General features: G+C 41.3%; 1 protein-coding gene across 3 annotated transcripts in view; it reads right to left on the bottom strand.

Annotated features, from left to right (window-relative positions):
- Positions 1-21,616, bottom strand: part of DPYD (dihydropyrimidine dehydrogenase) — a 608,504-nt gene that overhangs the window by 250,558 nt on the left and 336,330 nt on the right. The gene's annotated exons all lie outside the window — the stretch shown is intronic.

Here is a 21,616-nt window from a genome sequence, read left to right on the forward strand (position 1 = left end):
GCATCAGTCCGTATGATTTTTTTTTTTATAAAAACATGCACACTAATGGAAACTGACTCCGATTTGAGTCCAAACCACATTCTCAGCTTTGGTTTTCTTCTTATTTTTGTATGAAAATCTATGCGCATTTTTGTGTGCATTTTTCAAAGTACACACATAAGTTGCACGCAACCTTCTTCTCTCATTGATTATTTATTTATTTGTCTATTGCATTTCTATACCGCCCAACAGCCGAAACTCTCTGGGCGGTTTACAAAATTAAGACAATTCAAAGTATAGAACAACCATATAAAACCATAATATAAAATACAGTATAACGTATAAAAGACGTTTGTGCACATTTTTAAAATGTACACATTTTTCCTGCACCTTTTTCATATGTACGCATGCCATCAAATGCAACGTGTTTTGGTCTGCAAATCACACTACAAGCTCAGAAACATGCAGACTCCGATTGCATCCGAGTCCATATTCGGACCGCAAGGAGTGAACTGGGTGTATCCTGATTAAGAACAAACTGAAATGAATTTCTCATACATCCCTACACAAATGTAAGTAGCACAATGTCATCTAGAGTAGACGAGGAGATGCACTGTGTGGAGTCTCCTGTTTTGAAGGGCTTCCTAAACACACCTTCATTATACTGAAGAGCCACTGATAGACACTGGTAATTAAAATACTTATGCAGAACCCGAACACATTTTTACACAAGGTAGAGAGTTATGACTTGAACAAAGAGGGAAAGAACTCGGCCAAGCTTCTTCCACAGCTGCTGGAAATTTAGAACCATATTGTGGGAGAGACGATGGGTTTATTACTGTTGCACTATGACATTTCTTCCCATCTTCATGCGCCCCACATTTCAAACTCCAATTAACTTTCATGTACATTTGAGCCATGAAGTGATTGCAAGCCCCCTTGTGCGGCAATGCAATTTCTCCTTAAGTAGCTCCTCTCCTCAAGTAGATGCATGCTGAGAATAGCAAACTACCTGCGCACGAGATGTTCAGCCAACACCGTGCTTATTGTCAAAATATTGCCTGCACAAATGGGAGTGCTGGCTGTGGAAAGATACTTTAAGACGATTTCCTCTCTTTCATCTCTTACTCTCGTTCCACAGCAGCACAATACGATTTGCTTATGGGCACGTGGATGCAATGTTTCCTTTTTAAAAAGGAAAGAAAAGCTCTGCAAGCCAACCCATTCCTATTATGCTCAAGCTCCGCTGTATTAGATACCACCTTGACCTACCTCAAGGAGGGGTTGTTTCTGTTTTTAATCCACGAGGAGCCTTCTCAAGCCGAGGCAAAAACAACAACAACACATTTAAGCTTCCCAAAGGGTATCTGAGGGTGACCTTGGGTGATATAAGCATGCGACGACAAAGGACGCCCAAGTGACTCAACCTTGTTCTCCTCGCACTTAATTACCATTTATATAGCATCATCAAAGTTCAGAACTCAATAAGGTCTCTGCTCTGAGGAATTTAAAATCTAAACTTAGATAAGTGGGATGCAGAGGTGGAAGATGGCAACCGGTGGTGGTGGGGAGTGAGACACAAATGTCTCTGGTGTGCTCTGCAGAAAGATGGGTGAACTCCACAGGCACGTACCTTGCCAAGGGGAAGCAGGTTGAAACAGAGGAAGCTGCCTTATACTGAAGCAGACCATGGCCCAACTTGTGTACACCAGGGAAATGTAGTTAGAGAAGCATGCTGGTGGTGGGCAGGGCGAAAGCATCCAGAGAGATGCCCCATTCTCACCCATCCACACACACTTCCCCCATCCATCTGCCCATCCATCCATCCATCCATCCATCCACCCACCCACACATACACCCATCCATGCAACAGACACCACAGGCAGACACCTATGTACATACACTACACACACACACACACACACATACACACACACACACGGTAATAGCTGAGCAGCAGCAAACATTAGCTGTTCTTCAGGGAACCACCACTTTCAAGGTATTCCTGGGCCATGGCTAGACCTACCGAATCTAGCGTGACGGAGGGGGGAGGATCTTGCGATATGGTTATCGTGAGATCTCCCCCTCTGTCTACACGTGGAACGCGATGCTTTTTTTTTTTAAGGAGAAGGAACGCACAAGCACTTGAAAGCCAGATATAAGTTGTTTCTCTCTTAAAAAATAATTCCCTGCTCCTCCCACGCCACCCCGATGGAGAGCTGTGTGCCCCATGCCCAGCTCTCGGCTACTCACAAGGAGCTGGGACAACCCGCAATGCCCGGCCACACATTCCGCAGTCTCGGGATCATCCCGAGACCATGGAAAAAGCAGGCTAAAAGGGTAGGGCAATATCCCGGGTCAAGGGAGGGATCATTCCTCCCTGCTCCCGGGATCCCCTGTGCGTTATGTGAAAGCACAGGGACGATCCCGAGGCGATCCCTGGAATATCGCCCCATCTAGACATGTCACAGGTCTTGCCGATACTGATGAAGCTGGCTTCCTGGACCCCTTGCCTTTCCTCGGGGAGGGGCCGGGGAGGCTCCATGGGGTAGATATTTCCTATCTCTGGTCTTTACTTAGTGCCAGTGGTTCATCAGGGTTTCAGGCAGGCTGTACCTTGAGATGTGAAGGATTGACCCTGGTACCTTTTGCGTGCAAAACACATGCCACACCACTTGAGCGACACTCCCTGCAGCTCACACATGACCCAGGAAACACAAGCCACTCAGGCTTCCTCTGTAGCTGCTTTTATAAATATCCAAAGCCCGCCTACAATAACCCAAAGAAAGCCAAGTCTGTCAAAGGATCCCACTATGGACAGAGGCATGGGAGAATGGTGTGAGCAAGGACTCAAGGGCCAAGGATCTGCTTTGAAGAAATCAAGACAAAGCACCCAAGGGGAATGGAAGTCCAAGCCCACATAGACTTCTGGTTGACTAGCTACACCACATCAACATCTGTTGTCAGCCCCTTACATGTTGAAGCTTCATAGTTCTCACCCAGATGTGAACTTAGGCCTGTTGACAATATCATTCCCTCTGTGGCAAGTGTTACTGTGAGACCCTAGCTCAACATGGGTCCATTGTCACCTGCTCCCTCCACCGCCCATTCTCTCTGGGAGATGATTTACCTATCACTCCCAAACTGCATGGGGACATCACCTGCTTTGACTCATTCCCAACTCAGCCACATTTATTTCTGGCTGGGCTGATCACAACCCAGAGCCACACAACTCCCAACTCTAGCCTTACTGGAGGAGGACAACTTCATCCATTTGGAATTATGGCTCTATCTTACTTATTAGGGTGTCAGATACTTGCTGATCATTAATCCAATGACTTCAACTCTAATTTTTAAACTGATCTCATTTTAAGTTCATATACTCGAACTTTATACAGTCCAAAATAAATTGCCATGAATATTGACTGTGCAAATCTTGAGCAGTTAAATTCATCCTCACAGTAGGCGAAAGAATAAAATATTCTCAGCAATCAACTGAACATTGGGTGGACCTTAAATAAATTAAGGTTCTTTGAAACATACAACCTTTTCAATATAAGATTACCTCTGAACTGTTTCCTCTGTCAGAAAATGCTGAGAAAATCCACTTGAAATACAGCTTCAATATTTCTTTATTTATTTATTTTAAAAATCAATAATTTAAAACCACAGGTTGAAATTTTTACTGCCTCCACTGAAAACCGTCATGTTTTGAAATGAAAATGCTAATGGCACAAATGGGGAAAGACGTAGCCAGAAGAGATGCATGAAAGTACAGGTTCACTAGACAGGCTGGTTTGATCTCAACATTTTCTCCACCCACCCCTTCCTTACATCCTCACTCATCTATGACAAAACAACTTATAAAATCCACATTTTTCATTTTAGCATTTCTAACGTGGGCCTCATTTTGTTGTCCTTAATCATATTTTCCCTATGAAAAGTTAAATAGATCAAGACATTTAGAGTAAACGTGAATACTGAATGTGGCTAATACATTTTTAAGTTTAATTTAATAAAATTGCATTCTTTCTGGCGTAATCTTGAATGTCAACACCAGAAAGCCTGGAGCAGGAAAGAGTACCGTTGTGATACAGAATGAATTCTGTTGTCTAATAGGCCAAATGCTGCCCAAGAGGTGTGGCCTACAGTGCTTGGTTCAGACCTTAGGGTCTTGTGTGATGCCAAATACCTTAACCCATGAAAGACACCAGAGGCATGCTGGTATACAGACATCCAAGTCTTTACCTCATTTGGACTGAGGCTACCCAGTGAGTTGGATCAAGACTTAGCCGTGTGGTTGGTCATACCTAACTTGTCCCATTTATTTTGTTGGCTCTACTAAGTCTGGATCCAACACAGTGTGTTCAACCTAGAGTGGCCATGTGTCTTACCTTACAGGGAAAAGTCCTTTATTTGAAAGGTTAAATTTATCATGGTTTGGGAGGATAGCTTTAGTTAAAATGAAAATTTTATCTAAGCTTAATTTTGTATTTAGAATGTTACCAATTAGAATATCAGAAAAAGAGATAAAAAGTTGGCAGAATATGTTAAATAATTATTGTAATGGAGGTAGGAAAGCGAGAATAAATAAAAAGTGGTGGTACTTAGCACAGAAGAAAGGAGGATTGGGAATCCCCAATATAAAGGCATATTATACAGCCAATAGGTTAAGACACATAGTAGAAGGAATTATAGGTTGGTTGGAGGATGGGGTAAGAAAAGATAGAGAGTGGCAATTGGAAAATATATTTTTCGGAGAAGACAGTAAAAAGAGGGGGGAAGAAATAGGAAACCCTCTTTTGAAAAAGTATTGGGAAATTTGGCGATTATATAAAAAGGAGTTATTTTCGAGTAACACGGCCTAGACTTCCTGGTTGAGCCACGGGCTCAATTGAAGAAGCCGAGGGACCGCGGATGGATGCAGGTAAGGGAGAGGAGGGAGGGGGGCCTTACCTGGCGCCACTCCCCTCCACTGCGGAGCTCCGATTCGGAGCCAGAGCTCCGTGGCGAAGAGGAGCGGACTATGGGCGGAGCGGGTCGATCCGAAATTTTTGGATCGGCCCGCGGGGCGGAGCGGGGGGTCTGTGCACACCCCTACTTTAAAACATTCTAAAATTTCACTGGATAGGCCTGCCGGAATAGATCAGTCTTTATTGAGAGGCCTACAAACATTATGGTCTAAGGACTTTGTTTTCGAGGCTTCCATGTGGAAATGTGCAGGTATGAAGTAGGTCTTAGGATGACATGCTGAGATCCCTTTTCAAATCTACTTGTTTAAAAAGATTTAGAAGGGTAATTCCCTATTTTGCTTTTACATTGTAAGGGAAGTGGGGAGGTACGTGCTAGATTTTGCTTCTGTAGTTTACTTGAATGTCTATAGATTTAATGGTGGTAGATTTGTACCCAGATTTAGTGGTGGTAACTATTGTACTGGTTTTTCACCTAAAGTGGAAGGATTCATTATATTTTGTGAAGTCATGTGAGTACAAACTTGTTCAATTGACATTTATTTGTTTCCTTAAAAAAAAAAAAAAGTATATATTGTTTTTCCAAAGAATACACACAGGGATGAACAATAAAGTCACAACTATGAAAGAACACAAATTTTGAAAAAGCAACACCAGCAAAAAATAATAGGTCACACACGCTCCGTGATACAAAAAACAACCAGAAGAACACACTACCCACATCACAAAGTCAGCACAAAACAGAACCAGATTGCTGGTGCTTAATAACAAAGAGGTCGCAGAGCAGCTTTTAAACTGTGATAAAGCAAGAAAGAGCAGAGAAACATCTGTTTTGGGATAACTCGTCCCTTGTGGAAGATGATCTGAATGTCCTAGACTCTCAAGCTAGGACACGAGGACAGAAGTTGATAATGATAATGGATAGATAGTGGACAGTCATTCAGATAGTCAAAGGTGTGATATATAGATAGATGGATAGATAGATAGCTGGGAGCGGGGAAGGAGAGAGGAAAGAGATGGGTGTTTTAGGGATACTTGAGGAATTCCATCGTTGGAATTCCAATATGCAATGGCTTGATCCACAGCTCCTAGACTAATGTGCAGATATCCACCAGTTTTCATACTTCCTGAATGTTCCAACACAATTCTTGATTTTAAAACTGCTGTATGCTTAAAGATAAGTATTTTGAGAGAAAATGTGCTGAGAAATATGTACTTGTTCAGATTTATTTAAAAATAATAATAATTGCAGTTTAATGAGGAAATTGGAAGGGATGAATTTATGGGCAAACACAGGCAGAAGTGCCGTGGACCAAATGTAGATGAGCACATCTGCCCCTAGGGAGTTTGCATGCTAAGGCTGGAAGATTCAAAGCTGACATGAATTGGTTCTAATGCCCGCCTGGCATTGAAAAAGAACATACAGAACCTGCATATTTGGGGTACAAAGTGCAGGGGGAGAAGGTCTATTTCCACCTCTCCTGCCACCTACACTCACATTACTTATTTAAAAGGATTTGGTACCAGATCCAATTCTGCCCACGGGTCTGTCACGATACATCTAATTGGGCCTATTCTTTACATTTTATATCCAGGGTTATCCATATCCCACCGATTATCATGCAAACGCAGAGCGTGCCGGCTCAGTGGTGGTGCCCCATTTTGGAACGCTCTCCCCAGCATGGTTCACCTGACAGTTACCTTGTTCTCCCAGTCAGTGCCAGGCAAATCCCCCTTATTCCTCTGAGCTTTTTAGATGATCTTTTAATCCTTTTTTCTGTTGCTTTTATGATTTTGTGGCTTTTCACTACTTATTGTTCTTTTGTATTTACATTGCAATTGTTTTATTCTTTTGAAAACTGCCGCGGGGATATATCTGAAGGCAAGTGTGAAAATGCTTACAATGAACCAGGTTTCTGGCAGGCTTCTAAATCACTCACCTTGGCTTTGAGGTTTCTAGCTGTAATACACAAATGTCTTCACCTGTCATGATTCCAAGCCCTCCCACCAAAATGTGAGACTACAAAGAGGCCCACTGTGCAATCCACAAAACCTTTATTCAGGAAAACAACAGCAACAACAAGAAGCAACACCTCTTCACACCTGAAGTAACTGTGGATGTTTGGAGCTATCCTCTAAGCTTAATTAGGCAGCTGCCCATCAACTAAATGGATGGTTTCCTGCTGTGCCCAACAGGTTTTTACCAGACTCCACCTTCAGGGAGGGTTCAGAATGATACAATTTCTGCTGAGCAGCTAGTCAGGAGGAATGCCTCCCACCTCCTCTCATCTCTGCCTGCTTGACCCTGCTGTGGACTATGGGTTCAGTCAAAGTCTGATACTCCCTCTGCCCCCCTCCAACAAAGACTGAATTCTCAGGGTTGGAGGATGGAAGGGGAAGATGTTCTCTGAGCCTGGGCTTCCTGTTTGATAACCTCTTAGGAAGATTCCTCCTTGACTGCTGCAGAGTTTTGGGGAATTCTCTCCTCTGCTCCCTATGTTAGCTGGGATTCTTTTAGTTCAGACACTGAGATATTCAGAATCTGAAACCAAACCAGGAAGCCCATGTCTTTTTTGTGTGTGATTTCTGCTAGAATTTCTGACTAAGAATGACTCTCTATTGTCTGTGCACGCTCCTCCTGTCCTTAGTTTGGGAGTACAGCACACTCAGGTCACCTCCTACCCCCATACAAGCACATACACATGGGGTAAGTGATCCCAAAGCAGATGGCTCCTCAGCACCTGCCTGCTTCCCTCCACAAGTCATTTGGAAAGCTGCCGAGTCTGTGATCTTTTTGATGTTCCGTACCAGCAGTCTGGTTCTATTTTGTGCTGACATTGTGCTGTGGACTTGGGCGCTTCTGGCTGTGAATGCATGTGACCTTGTAGTATGTTTCGGTCAGAGTCCTTTTGCAAAAACTCTAAAACGCAACGTCACTCAGGCCACGTGTACGCTAGTTTAATGGAACTGCTATATTCTTGCAGATCTTACAATATTAACTACCTCTGGCAAAAAGACCAGGTCATTTTACAAGCGGGAGGGGAGGCTTGGTTGAAAGGAAGACTTCAGAGTCTTGCTCCATCACATTGTATCTTTTCACCCCAGCTCTTGTATTCCTTCCCACCAAATATTGTCCTGGGCATCTCCACGCTTCCCATCCTACCATTCATCTGGCTCTGGCTATCCCTCCTCAACACCCCTAATTCTTTCCCCTCTCCAATATTCCCCTGATCCCCTTCTTAATTCCCCCGTTGTTCGCTTTCTCTGTTACGGTTCCCTCAAAATTACAAGGCTGGACATTGCTCCATAAGAATGAATGGCAGCCATTCATTTATGTAGGGGAAAGCTAAAGAGATGCCCTCAGGGCACCACTGTGGGAAGGCCAAACTTATTTGTTGGCTCTGGCGACCCAACCCAAGCCACTAAGAGGTAACCCTGCTTCTTTCTGCACAGCCCCATCCACGTTTCTTTTTCTTTGGGACTCAAAAGTGTGACAGAAAGTTGGGTGCTGTCTTTTATACGTTTCGATCCTTTCAAGGAAAAGTGTAATGAGTTTTTAAAAGTTCCTTTAGGGAGCAATCTTATGCATGCTTAGACCGGGAGTGGGGGAGTTGTAGCACTATTTTTTCTTTCCTAAGCATGCATAAGATTGTGCCCTTAAAGGTATTTTTTACAAGAGAACAAACCATAGGCACTGAAGCTTTCATTTAGCCTGTACTCCCAGGAGCTACGTTTTCCAAACTGCCTACTATGCACAGAGCCTTGGAACCCTAACAATTCCACCAATGTCCACGTGACAAACCTTATTTTAAATGCATCCTTATTCTGTCATCTCCTGGCAGCACACTTCCTCGTCATGTTCTCTGCCAGTCTTTACCAGTTTGCCAATTACACAAGCTGCTTCCTAGACATCAGACAAAAATTCCACAAGACTGCTGTGCAAGCGCACCCTAATTAACCATCAGCTTAATTAGACAATTTACTGTGTAATTAGCAGGCAATTAGTCAACACCTCTCAGAACTTATTGACTGCTGTGACAGCCTTCTCTACTCTGCACATTCCAATACACCACCACCACTACGTTTCTAGCACTCTCCGTTCCCTGTACTACACAATTCTGGGCAAAGAGCAATGCATGATATTACATAGCAAATAAGCAGGGGCGGGATCAATGTGTGGTCTGTCCGCCTATTGAACTTTTGGATGGTTTAAATGGTTTGGTGCTGTTTGAGCAGCTGCTGATAGGAACTGCTGCATATCTTTTCTGTTTAATCAATGGTATGATTTCTGCCCATCCTCCAAACAAATGAGCCCAAGATATATCCATATTCTGAACTAAGAAGCTAAATTCTGCAACTAGAATAAATAACAGGAACAAAGGAAGCTTATATATACTCAATCAGACCATTGGTGTGTCTACTTCAGTATTGTCTGCAACAGGAGTAGGCCACTTGGTGCCTTCCCAATGTTGGATTATACCTTCCATCATCTCTGCCCTTTGGCCATGCTGATCTGAGTTGGATTCCACCAGCAGTTGGAGAGCACCAAGTTGCCTTTTATGCCTTGATATATTTTCATTAGGAACAGCTGGATCTATATATTTCTGGCCAATGTGACTTTGCCATGTATCCACCCATAAATCCTTTCCATCCAATTGCTGCATTAATCCACTTTTTTAAAAAATACACAAAACAAGGCATGAAAACCTGCAATTAAATACATATGCAAACATGCATTTCTAAATGCATTTTCTCTCAAAATACACATTTCATTTTCTTTTGAAATGTGCATTTTAAAATGTCGTTTGAATTCTGGTGGATAACTGGCTTCTGATCCACACATTCATCTAGAACAGCCTTCCTCAACCTGGGGCGCTCCAGATGTGTTGGACTACAACTCCCAGAATGCCCCAGCCGGGGCATTCTGGGAGATGCAGTCCAACACATCTGGAACGCCACACATTCATCTAGAAGCTGTGGATCGGGCCAGTTTGTACTGGAATTCATAAAGATTGATTTCCTCAAGCATCCCTAATTTTCATACTTTTGCTTTGGTATTTCATCTCCCCAACATTCAATATTCAGCATTTGGAAGTCATAATTTCAAAGATTTTGGGGAATTTGGGGGGCTGGGGTATGGACTTTTTATCAATAGGTAAATGGGAGGGGAACAAACAAACATGAAAATATGTTGAGCCATTTCTTTTTTCAAAGTTTATTTCTTAATCCAGTTTATATAGAAAATCCTGCTCTCTAAACCTACTGCGAGAAATACCACCCTACTCAAAGAACTGTAATACAACACAGACTAATATAGTCCACAAGTGAAGCTATTTATAAATAAACAGAAAGTGACCACTTACCTACACAATCTGAGTAATAATGAAACAGCAGTGTGCAACCATTCTTATAGTGTAATATAGAGGGGGGAAAGACATGCGGAGTTGTTAAATCCTCTTCTCTGGGATATTAATCATACAAAATGGAGTTAGCATTTTTAAAATCTTTACAAATAGGTGATCTACACATTTCTCTCCTATCAACTTAACTATAGTTAGATTTGCTAACAGCAATTTTTTTTAAAAAAAACCCCACCATACACTCTGCTTGGAAGCGGTAAATGGAGAGTCCATGTCTGCATTACCATGCAATTTTGGTTCAATATAATTAGTTGCAAATCTGGAATGTAGATTAATGAGAAACACTGCTTCAAACAGCAAATATTAATCCACTATCACAAGTCTGCAGATATGCTTTTGGAAGCCTAGAACACTATTCTCTTACGCGAAGTCATTTTCCAGATATATAACTGTTGTCCTAAGATATTGTAGTTTTCTAACTCTCACATTACTTTGGACTCTCATTCCATATCTAACTTTGAATTTGTTCTGGTCAATTTCATTTCTACTTAGTTGGCTAAGAATAGTTAGTAAGAGGGATGAAACTAGAATCCAATGAAAATGGAAGAAATAGATCAGGTAAATCAATATTTACTGATTTTCTTGCAATCCTGTACTTAAATGACAATAGCTGTTTCCTGCATTAATTCTTTTTTCTTTTCTTTTCTTTTCTTTTTATAAGAAAAGCAGATGATCAATAAAATTGTACAGTAATTGAATCTGTGCAATCTCTCAAAGCTTTATTGGGTCTATGGGAACACATTTTCACTATTAAGTTTGTGATTTTGCTTTGAATAGACATGTGCAGATAGGAAATTTTTTGACAGATGCCATAGAATTGAGAAATGAAGGTTTCATACAATGAAGTGTCCAATCACTAATTATAGAAGTAGGGAAACATAACAACATAGCAAGCAAACAACTTCTCTCTCTCTCTCTCTCTCTCTCTCTCTCTCTCTCTCACACACACACACACACACACACACACACACACACAAGCAAACACACTACAACTGTCTAACTGTAAATAAGGCTTAGGAGGAAAAGATGCAGGGGAAACAAATGAAAATTAAACTGGCATAGCCCTCTGGTTCAATCCTTTGCTTTATGGTTTTGGACACAGGTCACCCCTTTCCAACTGAGATGGGAAAATAAAGACCAAAGAGGGCTTAGTTCTCCACACATTTGGAAAATGCAGGTTTAACAGTGCAATCCTATGTGTGTTTACTCCCAAATAAGTAAGTAAGATTGTAAGCTATATTTCATTTAATGGTCAAAATACCATTTTAACCCTCAGACATGTTAACCATAACAAGCGTTCTTTCTTTTAAATGCTATGCTGAACTCTGCCCCTTATTCTCAGTATATATATATAGCCTGAAGAAGAGCAGCAATACTTGAGATGCCTCTCAGTAAAAACTTCACACTGCTGGCGAAGTTTTGTAAACGCCGCCCCCCCCATGGTGGGGGGGCGGCGTTAAACATAGAAGGCTGGCAGGCCGGCAGGAAGGCCCTCTCAGCCACCTCCTACACTTTAAAAGGTAAACCAACCCCTTGCTCCCCTCTCCCTAAGGAAAGAATTATTCCACAGCCTCTTTTTTCAGAGTTTTAATTTCAACACACACACACCCTACAAATTGGCCAAAATGGAAGAAAAGAATAGAAATATTCAGCACAACACTAATTTTATTCTTACAAAGCAATTTTATTATCTCCTCAGCCTCACCAAATTTTAAAAAGCAAGATGCTAAAAGAATGCCCACTGTTCCACTCTCAAAAGGAAACAAAAATCTTTACAAAAATGGAAAGAACTAGTTATATTCTGAAGTAGGTGGAACTACACAAGAATAAATGGTTTCAGACCCCTTGGTGCAACAGTGTGAAGAATTCCCAATCGATAAAGAATTAATTAACATGTTTTAAAAATCAAGGGTGCTTTTTTAAAAACAACAAAAAATATGAAGCTCTACGAATGAAACCCATTGCTCTCTTCATTGCTGAACGCTCCTGCCATTCTCTCATTTTAAACCCCCATCTCAATTTGAAAGGAATAGAGGAGCATTTATTTGTAAAACAATAAATAATTCAAGTCACTGGGCAAAAGCTTGTTGGGCTGAGATAGCCTGGAAAATGTTTGGGTTTCCCTTCTACCTCTAGGATTGGTGTTAATAAAAATTGGCTTTGATGTTATTTAGTAGAAAGGCAAACACTCTCTCACACACACTTTTTTTTTTTCATTTGACATTAACAATCTGATCATTTGTCTCTCCAAAGAAAGCCTACGTAGCTTTCATATGGCCTGCACAATAAAGCATAGAATATTTCTGTTTACTGAGATATCAAGTGGCATTTTGCTGCAAGTCAGTGGTCTGCCTTGGCTATAGCAAACTAGACTTCAATCTGGCATCTACAAATGTCAGGGATGAATATATATATATATATATATATATATATAGGATGAAAATCAAAAGCAAGTTCTAAATTCTTGGTTTTGCTTGTCTTTTGTTTTGTTAAAAAAAAAGGAAACAAAGTTTGGCGGAACGTATTTGCTGCACATAAATAAATAAATAAATAATCACGCAATATTCAGCTGTCAGTCTAGAAAAACAACGAGGGAAGTGCTGTCAGTAGGGCAGGATAATAAAATTTCAAGCAGATGCTCCGGCAAGGGTTCTAATTCTCATGGAGGTCCCTAGGTAAGCATATACTTTACTTTTATCACATGCAGGCTAGGCAAATTGCACTTCATCATCACAACTGAATTGTGAAATATTAATATTTCATAGTGTAACAAAACTCTGTGGAACAAACTCTGTCGTATTAAAAGCGTCAAGAGTTCTGCATTGTAATGTTGTCTGAAGTCATTTCTTGAGAAGGGAGGGGGCAGGCAGACCTGGAGCCAGAAATGGTAACTAGCATGTTGTAAATTACTGTGCTGTGATATCAGAGAAAGAAAATATGCTTTTTACACGGCGAGTTCAATTCAACAAAAATACTGACATTATGGAGGACAATGCAAGTCATTGTGCTTCGGTGCTGGCACTTATAATTAGAAAGAGAGGCATGTGCCTCCCATATCGGTCCCTATGGAAACGCCCCTGGTTGTTGCATGAATCAGAGTGTCTAATATTATGGAAGAATGCCATGTCTTAGTGCAATTAGTTAATTCGTATAGGCAGTGGCTCTAATTGGCAAGCATCTTCTCCAGATATGCCATGCCATCATCCCTGTTACAAGTTAACTGTGCAAATTAACACTCACACACACATACATACACACACTACTGGCTTGAACATCTTTCACAATGATATGTCTTTCTTAAAAATGAATTGGATTTTAATCCTACCACTCCATTCAAAACCCTTGGAAAATATTGCAGCAGGCAGAGGCTGCACTCTGATGTGACGCTAAACCAGTTTTGCTTCACAAGGCTCATCCTAAGAGAGCCTTGGTGTCACCTGTTTCCCCCTCCCCTAGTCTCCTCCAGAGTAGCTGCAAAGAGATTGGGGAGCTTCCGCTGCCATTTTAGATTAACTGTGATTTAGTGTGTCACTCAAACCCTAAACTGTGGTTATTTTTAACTATGATTAATTAGGGAAAATAACAGCTTCATAACCTTTGGTCTCAAGATGGCTTCTTTCAATTATCCACAGTTGAGAGTAACTACAGTTCAGATGACATGCAGTTACGCTCAAACAGAAGTAAAAATATATATTCTGATCTCCTCATGGCCACGTCAAAGGAAGAGAGGGTGTGGGGAGAGCATGAGTGTGAGTCTCGTTATAGTTTGTTCTTGGAAAGCAAAATTACAAGAACATTGTAAATCACAATATTAGAGAGGAGTAATTGCGTGAAGCTGAATGGTGGAAGAGATATAAAAACAAGCGTTTCGTCACACAGCATATACCCTGTTTTCCCGAAAATAAGACAGTGTCTTATAATAATTTTTGCTCCCAAAGATGCGCTAGGTCTTATTTTCAGGGGATGTCTTATTTTTCCATGAAGAAGAATACGGTACACATTTATTGTTGAACAAAAAAAAAGGTCTTATTTTCGGGGGGATGCCTTATATTACAGCGAGAGGCAAAACTGGAAGTAGGTCTTATTTTCGGGGGATGTCTTACTTTCGGGGAAACAGGGTAGTTAAATAATGGAATTCCACTACCACAAGATTTGATTGGAGCCTCTAATTTCGATGGCTTTAAAGGGGGAAGAGACAAATTCATGAAGGAGAATGCTATCAGTAGCTACTAGTCTGGATGGCTATATGCCTCCGTATATCAGTTGCTGAGGAACACGAGCAGGAGGGGGCTATTGAACTCATGCCCAGCTTGTGGGCTTCCCACAGGGACCTAGTTGGCCACTGTAGGAACAGAATGCTGGACTACCTGGGCCTTTGGTCCGATCCAGCAGGGCTCTATGTTCTTATGTTCATTGCAATGGAAGCAGCCCACAGTTTTTAAAGAATGCTGGGGATTTCAGATGAAGTCGCTCCACATGTTTATTTCTGCTGGTGAAGTTTAATAAAGGCAACAGCTTCTGTACGTTATTGAAAGCGACAGCATCACAAATCAATGCATGTCACCAGCAGAGTAAAGACAGATGTCTCTGATTAATCAGAATTACATTTTTACCGATGAAGGGAACAGCTAAAATCAAAGCAAATATTTCTGCCATCCCTGCTGTGTTTATTCTTGCTCCTCCACTCCGACAACACTGCACAGAGTGAAACAACAATCACTTCTTTATCTGAAACCAGGATTTTAAAAATCTGTTTCTCGCCTACACTTAAAAAAAAAAAGAGAGAGAAAAAAAGACTGTATACAGAGAAAAGAGAGAAGGGGAAAATTACAAAAATAAATTTCAGTCAAGTCTTATATGTAATGAACATAAGATTCCGTAAGAGGGAAATCATCAGTTATATTGATTATCTGTTGAGATGTAGTTCTTCTTTGAATTGCATCCATTAATTTGTTCATTTCTGCCAAATCGAGGCATTTTAATAACCATTCCTGGGTTAAAGGCAACTGAAGTCCGCCCCATCATACACACACACACACACACAATGTCAAGCTCAAACACTTTTAGCAGAAATCAGTAAACTCATTATATCATCTTCTATTATGTTAGATAATCTCTTTAAAGGGTCTAAACCAAAGTTACAAACAATAATTTGCAAAATAATACTTCAATATTTTTGTGTGATATGGTTATCTCACCATGGGCCTGTCTACACCTTAAGGGTGTAGAGGGAGGGAGTGGGGAGGATCATGGACTTACCTTCTGCAATCCTCCCCCAGTGTCCAAAAGGCAAGTAAGGAGGGACGTTGTGGCCAACAATTATTATTATTTGCTTTCAAAGGAGACAGAGCACAATTACGCTCCAGTGCAAAGTAAGTTTTTTAAAAAAACACACAAAAAAAACATGCTCAACCCCCGCCCATTCCTAGGATGGCGAAATTGCTGCACTCCACCACTGATCGGCATGGAGCCCCCCGAACAACTCTGTGCCCGGCCCCGCTACTTGCGTGGAGGAAGGGAGAAGGTAGGATGGGCACTCACACCAGCCGCGGTCCATGGGATAGTCCCGGGACCATGGTGAAAACCGGGATAACTGATTAAGTAGTTATCCCAGGAAAATGGAGGGGTCAACCCTGCCTGCCCCCGGGATTCCCTGTGCGTCATTTGGATGCACAGGGATGACCGCAAGAAAAGGCCCTGGTGTACACATGCCCCATATGTGAAGAAGGCCTATGTGAGAAGCCACACACATTACCCATGTTTAAAACATGTCACAGAAAACATACAACTAAATCTAACATGTTTAAAACCAGCAAAACGACAATTGCTATTCCAAAATCTTCAGTGAAACAATATCTCTGGGAAGTATCCAATATTCCTTGTTGATTACTTTGTGTTAGCAGAACCCACCACTGGCACAATGGAAAGCTAGCGCTTCCTAGAGCAACCTGGAAATGAGCTGAAATGCTCATTTCTGTAAAGGGACTGGTCAGCAGCGCTCCCTTCTGCTCCAACCCAGAAACAGGCATTTCAGTTCATTGTCAGGGTTGCTTTAGGAAGCACTAGCAACACATTACATCAGAGGTGGCTTCTGCTGGCACATGGGCAGCACTGGATATTGTCCTTTATTGGTACCAACCAAAATGTCACAAAACTGTGAGCAAGCTTTTGAGTTCTCCAGAACTCTTCATCAGGCAATGTAGTACGAAGGCAAGGGATGGGGGGACGGACAAAAAAAAAAAAATACAAAAATTGAGCCAGATGTTGTGGCCATGAGGTGTACATTTTAGACCCAGTATCAAGATGGAGATTGCAGACTGAATGAATTTGGCACTGGTAGGTGTTGCAGGTTTCAGCTTCCACCTAAGATTCAGGGACATAGAAGCAGTGGCTGATCCTCCTTTTCAAAAAGTAAAGCTGTTACCCTCACTTATTTCCAGAATAGCAAACAGCGCTTCAATTTTTATTCTGAAATTGTAATTCCAAGATCCCTTTCTCATTTCCCTTTCATTTTACCCAGGGTACTAATTAAGCCTTAGGTCTTAGCCCAAAGACCTTTAGATCCATCCCTTGATTTCCAAGATGTTAATTTCCTAAATATATGCCATCCTACACAACCTCAACACAAATTTGACAAAAATTTTGGAAATAAAAATGGTAAAAATTGCAATATGATTGCACCAGATTTGGTGGGGATGTCAACATACATGTAAATATGTGCCGACAATCTAAAATGGATTTCATGAGTGTCCAAAAGTAATTTACTTTTCCCGCTCAAATATATGAAGTTGCTATATATTTATCCTATGGCATGCCCTATCTATAATTGTATCATCTGTATCTATATTATCTATATATACCTATATCTATATATAATCATATACTTTTTGTGAAATGCCCAGACAGCTTCGGCTATTGGGCAGTACAGAAATGCAATAAATAAATAAATAAATAATCTATATCACATCTATATGATCTATGATCTATATATAACATGGATGCTCCATATATCTATTGAAAGGACAATTCTAGGTAGCTCAATAGCACAATTGTATTATCAATTACTATTTCACAATCTAACAAAATTCAGTATTCTACCATGGAGCTGTGCTCATGTTTTGGACATATAATGCCAGTGAATGTTGGGAAATTACATTCCACTGACTGCCAATGTTTACTAGTGTGTCTCTAACTTTGGGACATTCAAAAATGTTGTCTTGGAATCTCCACAATTGCCACATTTTGGATACTTCACTGACCCCAAATCCCACGGTATCCAGTAAAAAACGAAAACAAACATCAACCAAAAACACACCACATATGTAAAGAACACACATGCTTCTAGAAAGTTTGTGTTCACAGATGTTAATTTAAGAGTAAATGCATTTCGACTAGCAGTGCAGTATGTACTGAAATATTAACTGCAAACTGCAATGTACCGAAATTGCAAGTCCAATTAGATACTGATTTTTTTTTCTCTCCAGGTAATTCCTCAGACATGGAGCTAAATGAAGTGGTTATATAGGACAAACTGCATTAAATTGGTTCAGACAAGGTCTACTTTATCTCATTTCTCATTTTCTTCTCCCTCTAATTTACAACACTGTAGTTTTACATGACTATATATCAGACATAGGAATATTGGCTATTAATTCCGGGGAAAAGAAATATGGAAATAGGTGTGTGGGTGTAGGTCAGATGAAATACTCAAGGACGCAAATATATATTTGTTATTTTTTCTGATTTCAGATGCCAACCTCACCTTTAACATCAAATAACTTCTCCATCAGAGCACTTTCATATTAATTTGAAGAGATAATCATTATATATGAAATAGAGATCCGCTAGTCATCATGATGTGTGGGGTGTGCAAGAAGGAGAGACGGATGGCATATTGTATGATATATCATGCTGCCAAGTCATTCACTTTCATAGTTTCGCTCCCAAAATGCTGTTATTCCCAAATGCAGTGTTTTATTTTTCCTCATAGGAGTGAATCAGGCCTTAGCTAGACCTAAGGTTTATCCCGGGATTGTCCCAGGGTCATCCCTGTTCATGTAAATGACACACAGGATATCCTGGGAGCTGGCAGGGATGACCCCGGGATAAACCTTAGGTCTAGCTAAGGCCTGAGAGTGATTTCTGGGGGTGGGATCAAGAACACCATATGGCAGCCTCCCCCAACATGTTGCCCTCCTGATGTTTTGGACTGCAACTCCCATAATTCCCACCCCCATTATGTGCATAAGGAGGAACCAAAAGGAACCTGGAAAGGTTCCAAAGGAAGTGAGGCAGGTGGCTACTAGGAGGAGGGCTTTCTCTGCTGTGGCACCCCGGTTGTGGAATGAGCTCCCCAGAGAGGTCCGCCTGGCGCCTACACTGTACTCCTTTCGTCGCCAGCTGAAGACCTTTTTATTCTCTCAGTATTTTAACACTTAATTTTAACTTAAATTTAAATTTTACTGTTCTAACTCTGTATTTTAATCTTATATCAATTTTGCTGCGTGGTTTTATCCTGGTTGTGCTTTTGATACTGTATTTTGTATTTGTGCTTTTAACCTGTTGGTTGTTTTATCATGGTTTTAATTTTTGTGAACTGCCCAAAGAGCTTCGGCTATTGGGCGGTATAAAAATCTAATGAATAAATAAATAAATAAATAAATAAAATGAGCAGAAACAATGATTTCTAGTACGGGTCTCTGCTGACCTGCGCCATTCCTGAAACGAGCACGTCCTCTAATTTCTGATCATTTCAGGAACCGCTAGCATGTAGGCAGTATTGGCTACTGCCCTTATTTCTTCCTGTTACAAGTGAACACCAGCCACTCTTAACCCTGGTGAACCTAATGTTTGGGATGAGAGGCAGATTTTGACCCCTGACACTCAAGCATGGCACAGATTGCAACCTCGTTATTTTGTACCAGATAATTCAGTGGGAGCAAGCCAGAGCCATTACCTGTATAGGCACACGCTTTCAACTGAGGAGCCTCCCAAGCCCATGTCTGCTCCCATTTCATAGTTGTCATGACTAGGCCTATTCCCTTAGACTAGGGGAATGAGATTCAGGCAATCAATCAGAGTCAGATTCTGAAGCAGAAGAGACGGCACCAGAAACATACCAGCCTATATGGGGAGTGGGGGAGGTGACTCTCAAGGGCTCTTCACCAGCTGGGAATGAACCTTCACCAGACCTTATCTTTGAAAATGTTAACGACACACAGTCTGTTGGAAATCAGTATTCTTCTGAAGGGGAGGGCACTTCAAGAGTAGCTGATCTAAGAGCACGCTGCAGACTAAAACGGGCGGAACTAAAGGAAGGTCTCGCCAAAGGCTTCTTCAGAACCAGGCCTCATCTACACCAAGCAGGATATTGCAGTGTGAAAGCGGTATATAAAAGGCAGGAGCCACACCAAGCAGGATATAGTGGTATGAAAGCAGTATACAGTATGTGCCAGTGAGCCCCAACAGTTGTCAGTGCACTTCAATACTGCTACAAAGCAGTAGTGTGGCTCCTGCCTTTTATATACCGCTTTCATACTGCAATATCCTGCTTGGTGTAGATGAGGCCCCTGTCTCCCTCAAGTTAAAGCATTCTGGGAAAAGGCTTTCCATTCTTCTTGAAAGGACAATTGTCTCACTTAGTTGGCATAGTTTTGCCTAGAGGAAAGTAACTAGTGGTTAGACTCTCTTCAAGTGGGAAGAGATGTTTATTGCCTGAATAAAGCTTTGTGGATTATGTGGCAGACGTCTTTATTGTCTCCCAATAAGGAGGGAGGTTTTGGGAAACATGACAGTCATGCTAGGATGAAGAGAAACACGAGACTGGGAACCAGCCTGTTCTACATATAGTATTTTTGGACAGTCGTTCCCTGGCAGGGAAACATCTTACGGCCAAAATCATGTCTCATTTTTAATTTGTTACATGAAAGCACGCAAATGGCCCTTTGGAGTCCTGTTAATTGAAATTCTGCAGCTCACAAATAACCACAAATCTTAGGAGAGAATGAACTGCAAATCCACATCAAGACTTCCGTGAGTAGCAGAGGTGGGTCTCTATGACACAAGGCATTGCTCCGATGGTGCAGTGTCAGCGGATGCCACAGAGATCAGGGTGGTGAAACAGAAGCAAGCCAGAGCTGGGCACAGGGGTGATGGTTCAAAAATATGGTCGGCAGGTCAATGGCTTTGCAAATGTGCTGTATGACAGGAGACCCAGTCACACTGCCTGCTGTTACAGCACCTTAATTAAAGAAGTGACTGCTCCAGTGATCCAGAATTAATTTTGGCTCGAAAACAATTATAGCACAACCTTCTGGCCAACTCCATGCTTGGAAAGACACGTATATAGAGCTGACCCATAGATACACACACTAGCCCAGCTGAATATTAAAAGAAAAGAAAAGAAAAGAAAGCATATGTTTTACAAGGGAAGTAAAGTAAAAGAAAATGCCTTTTGATTGAAAAGCTCACTGGCTTTTTCTGCTTCCTTCAATCCATTCCTGTATATAACATGGATCAACATTGTTTTCACATTGCACCAGGCTAGGACATGCAAGTGGCATCATCATCATCATCAGAATTTGTGTTGTGAAACAATGAATTATATTTCTGTCAGCTGGAAACATATCCAATGACTGCATTTGCAAGTCATGGTAAACTATGGCTTAGCATCTTGTGTATGAGCTAGAATCTTGCACATTGTGCTAAGTAGCCCAGGGTTGCATGCTCCCCCATCTTCCACATCTCCTCCTCCTGGGTGGCCATGATGATGATTTCCAGAACTTTTACTGGCTTGGCATGTTGTCTGGCATGATGAATTGTGGTTAACACTAACAATGGTTGTGTCATTTCAAACAAGTCACCTCCAAATCGTGGTTCCTGAAGCTGGCATGTTGAAATCAGCCACGGTTAGTGATAAACCAACCACGGTTAGTGATAAACCAGTTAAGTGTTAGTCACAATTCCAAGTGCATATTGTCAGCAAACAGTGGATTAGCTAAAAAGAAAAGCTTGTTGTGGTTCACCCCTACTTGTTCATGTCTCACTAACGCAGCCAATGTGAAGTCCACTTTACTCTGCTAGCAATTTAATTTTAAAACTTGCATTCTTTGACTTAAGCACCTAGAGTTGCCACCAAATTGCATCCACAGTGAAAGTTTCCCGGTTTAGACTTATCCTTTTGACACTACATTAATGTGTCCTGTGGGTTATTGAAGCTGTATTACAATTTAACTCCTACCAGTACAA

This window comes from Elgaria multicarinata, chromosome 1 (genome assembly GCF_023053635.1).
Source record: "Elgaria multicarinata webbii isolate HBS135686 ecotype San Diego chromosome 1, rElgMul1.1.pri, whole genome shotgun sequence".
Lineage (NCBI taxonomy): Eukaryota > Metazoa > Chordata > Lepidosauria > Squamata > Anguidae > Elgaria > Elgaria multicarinata.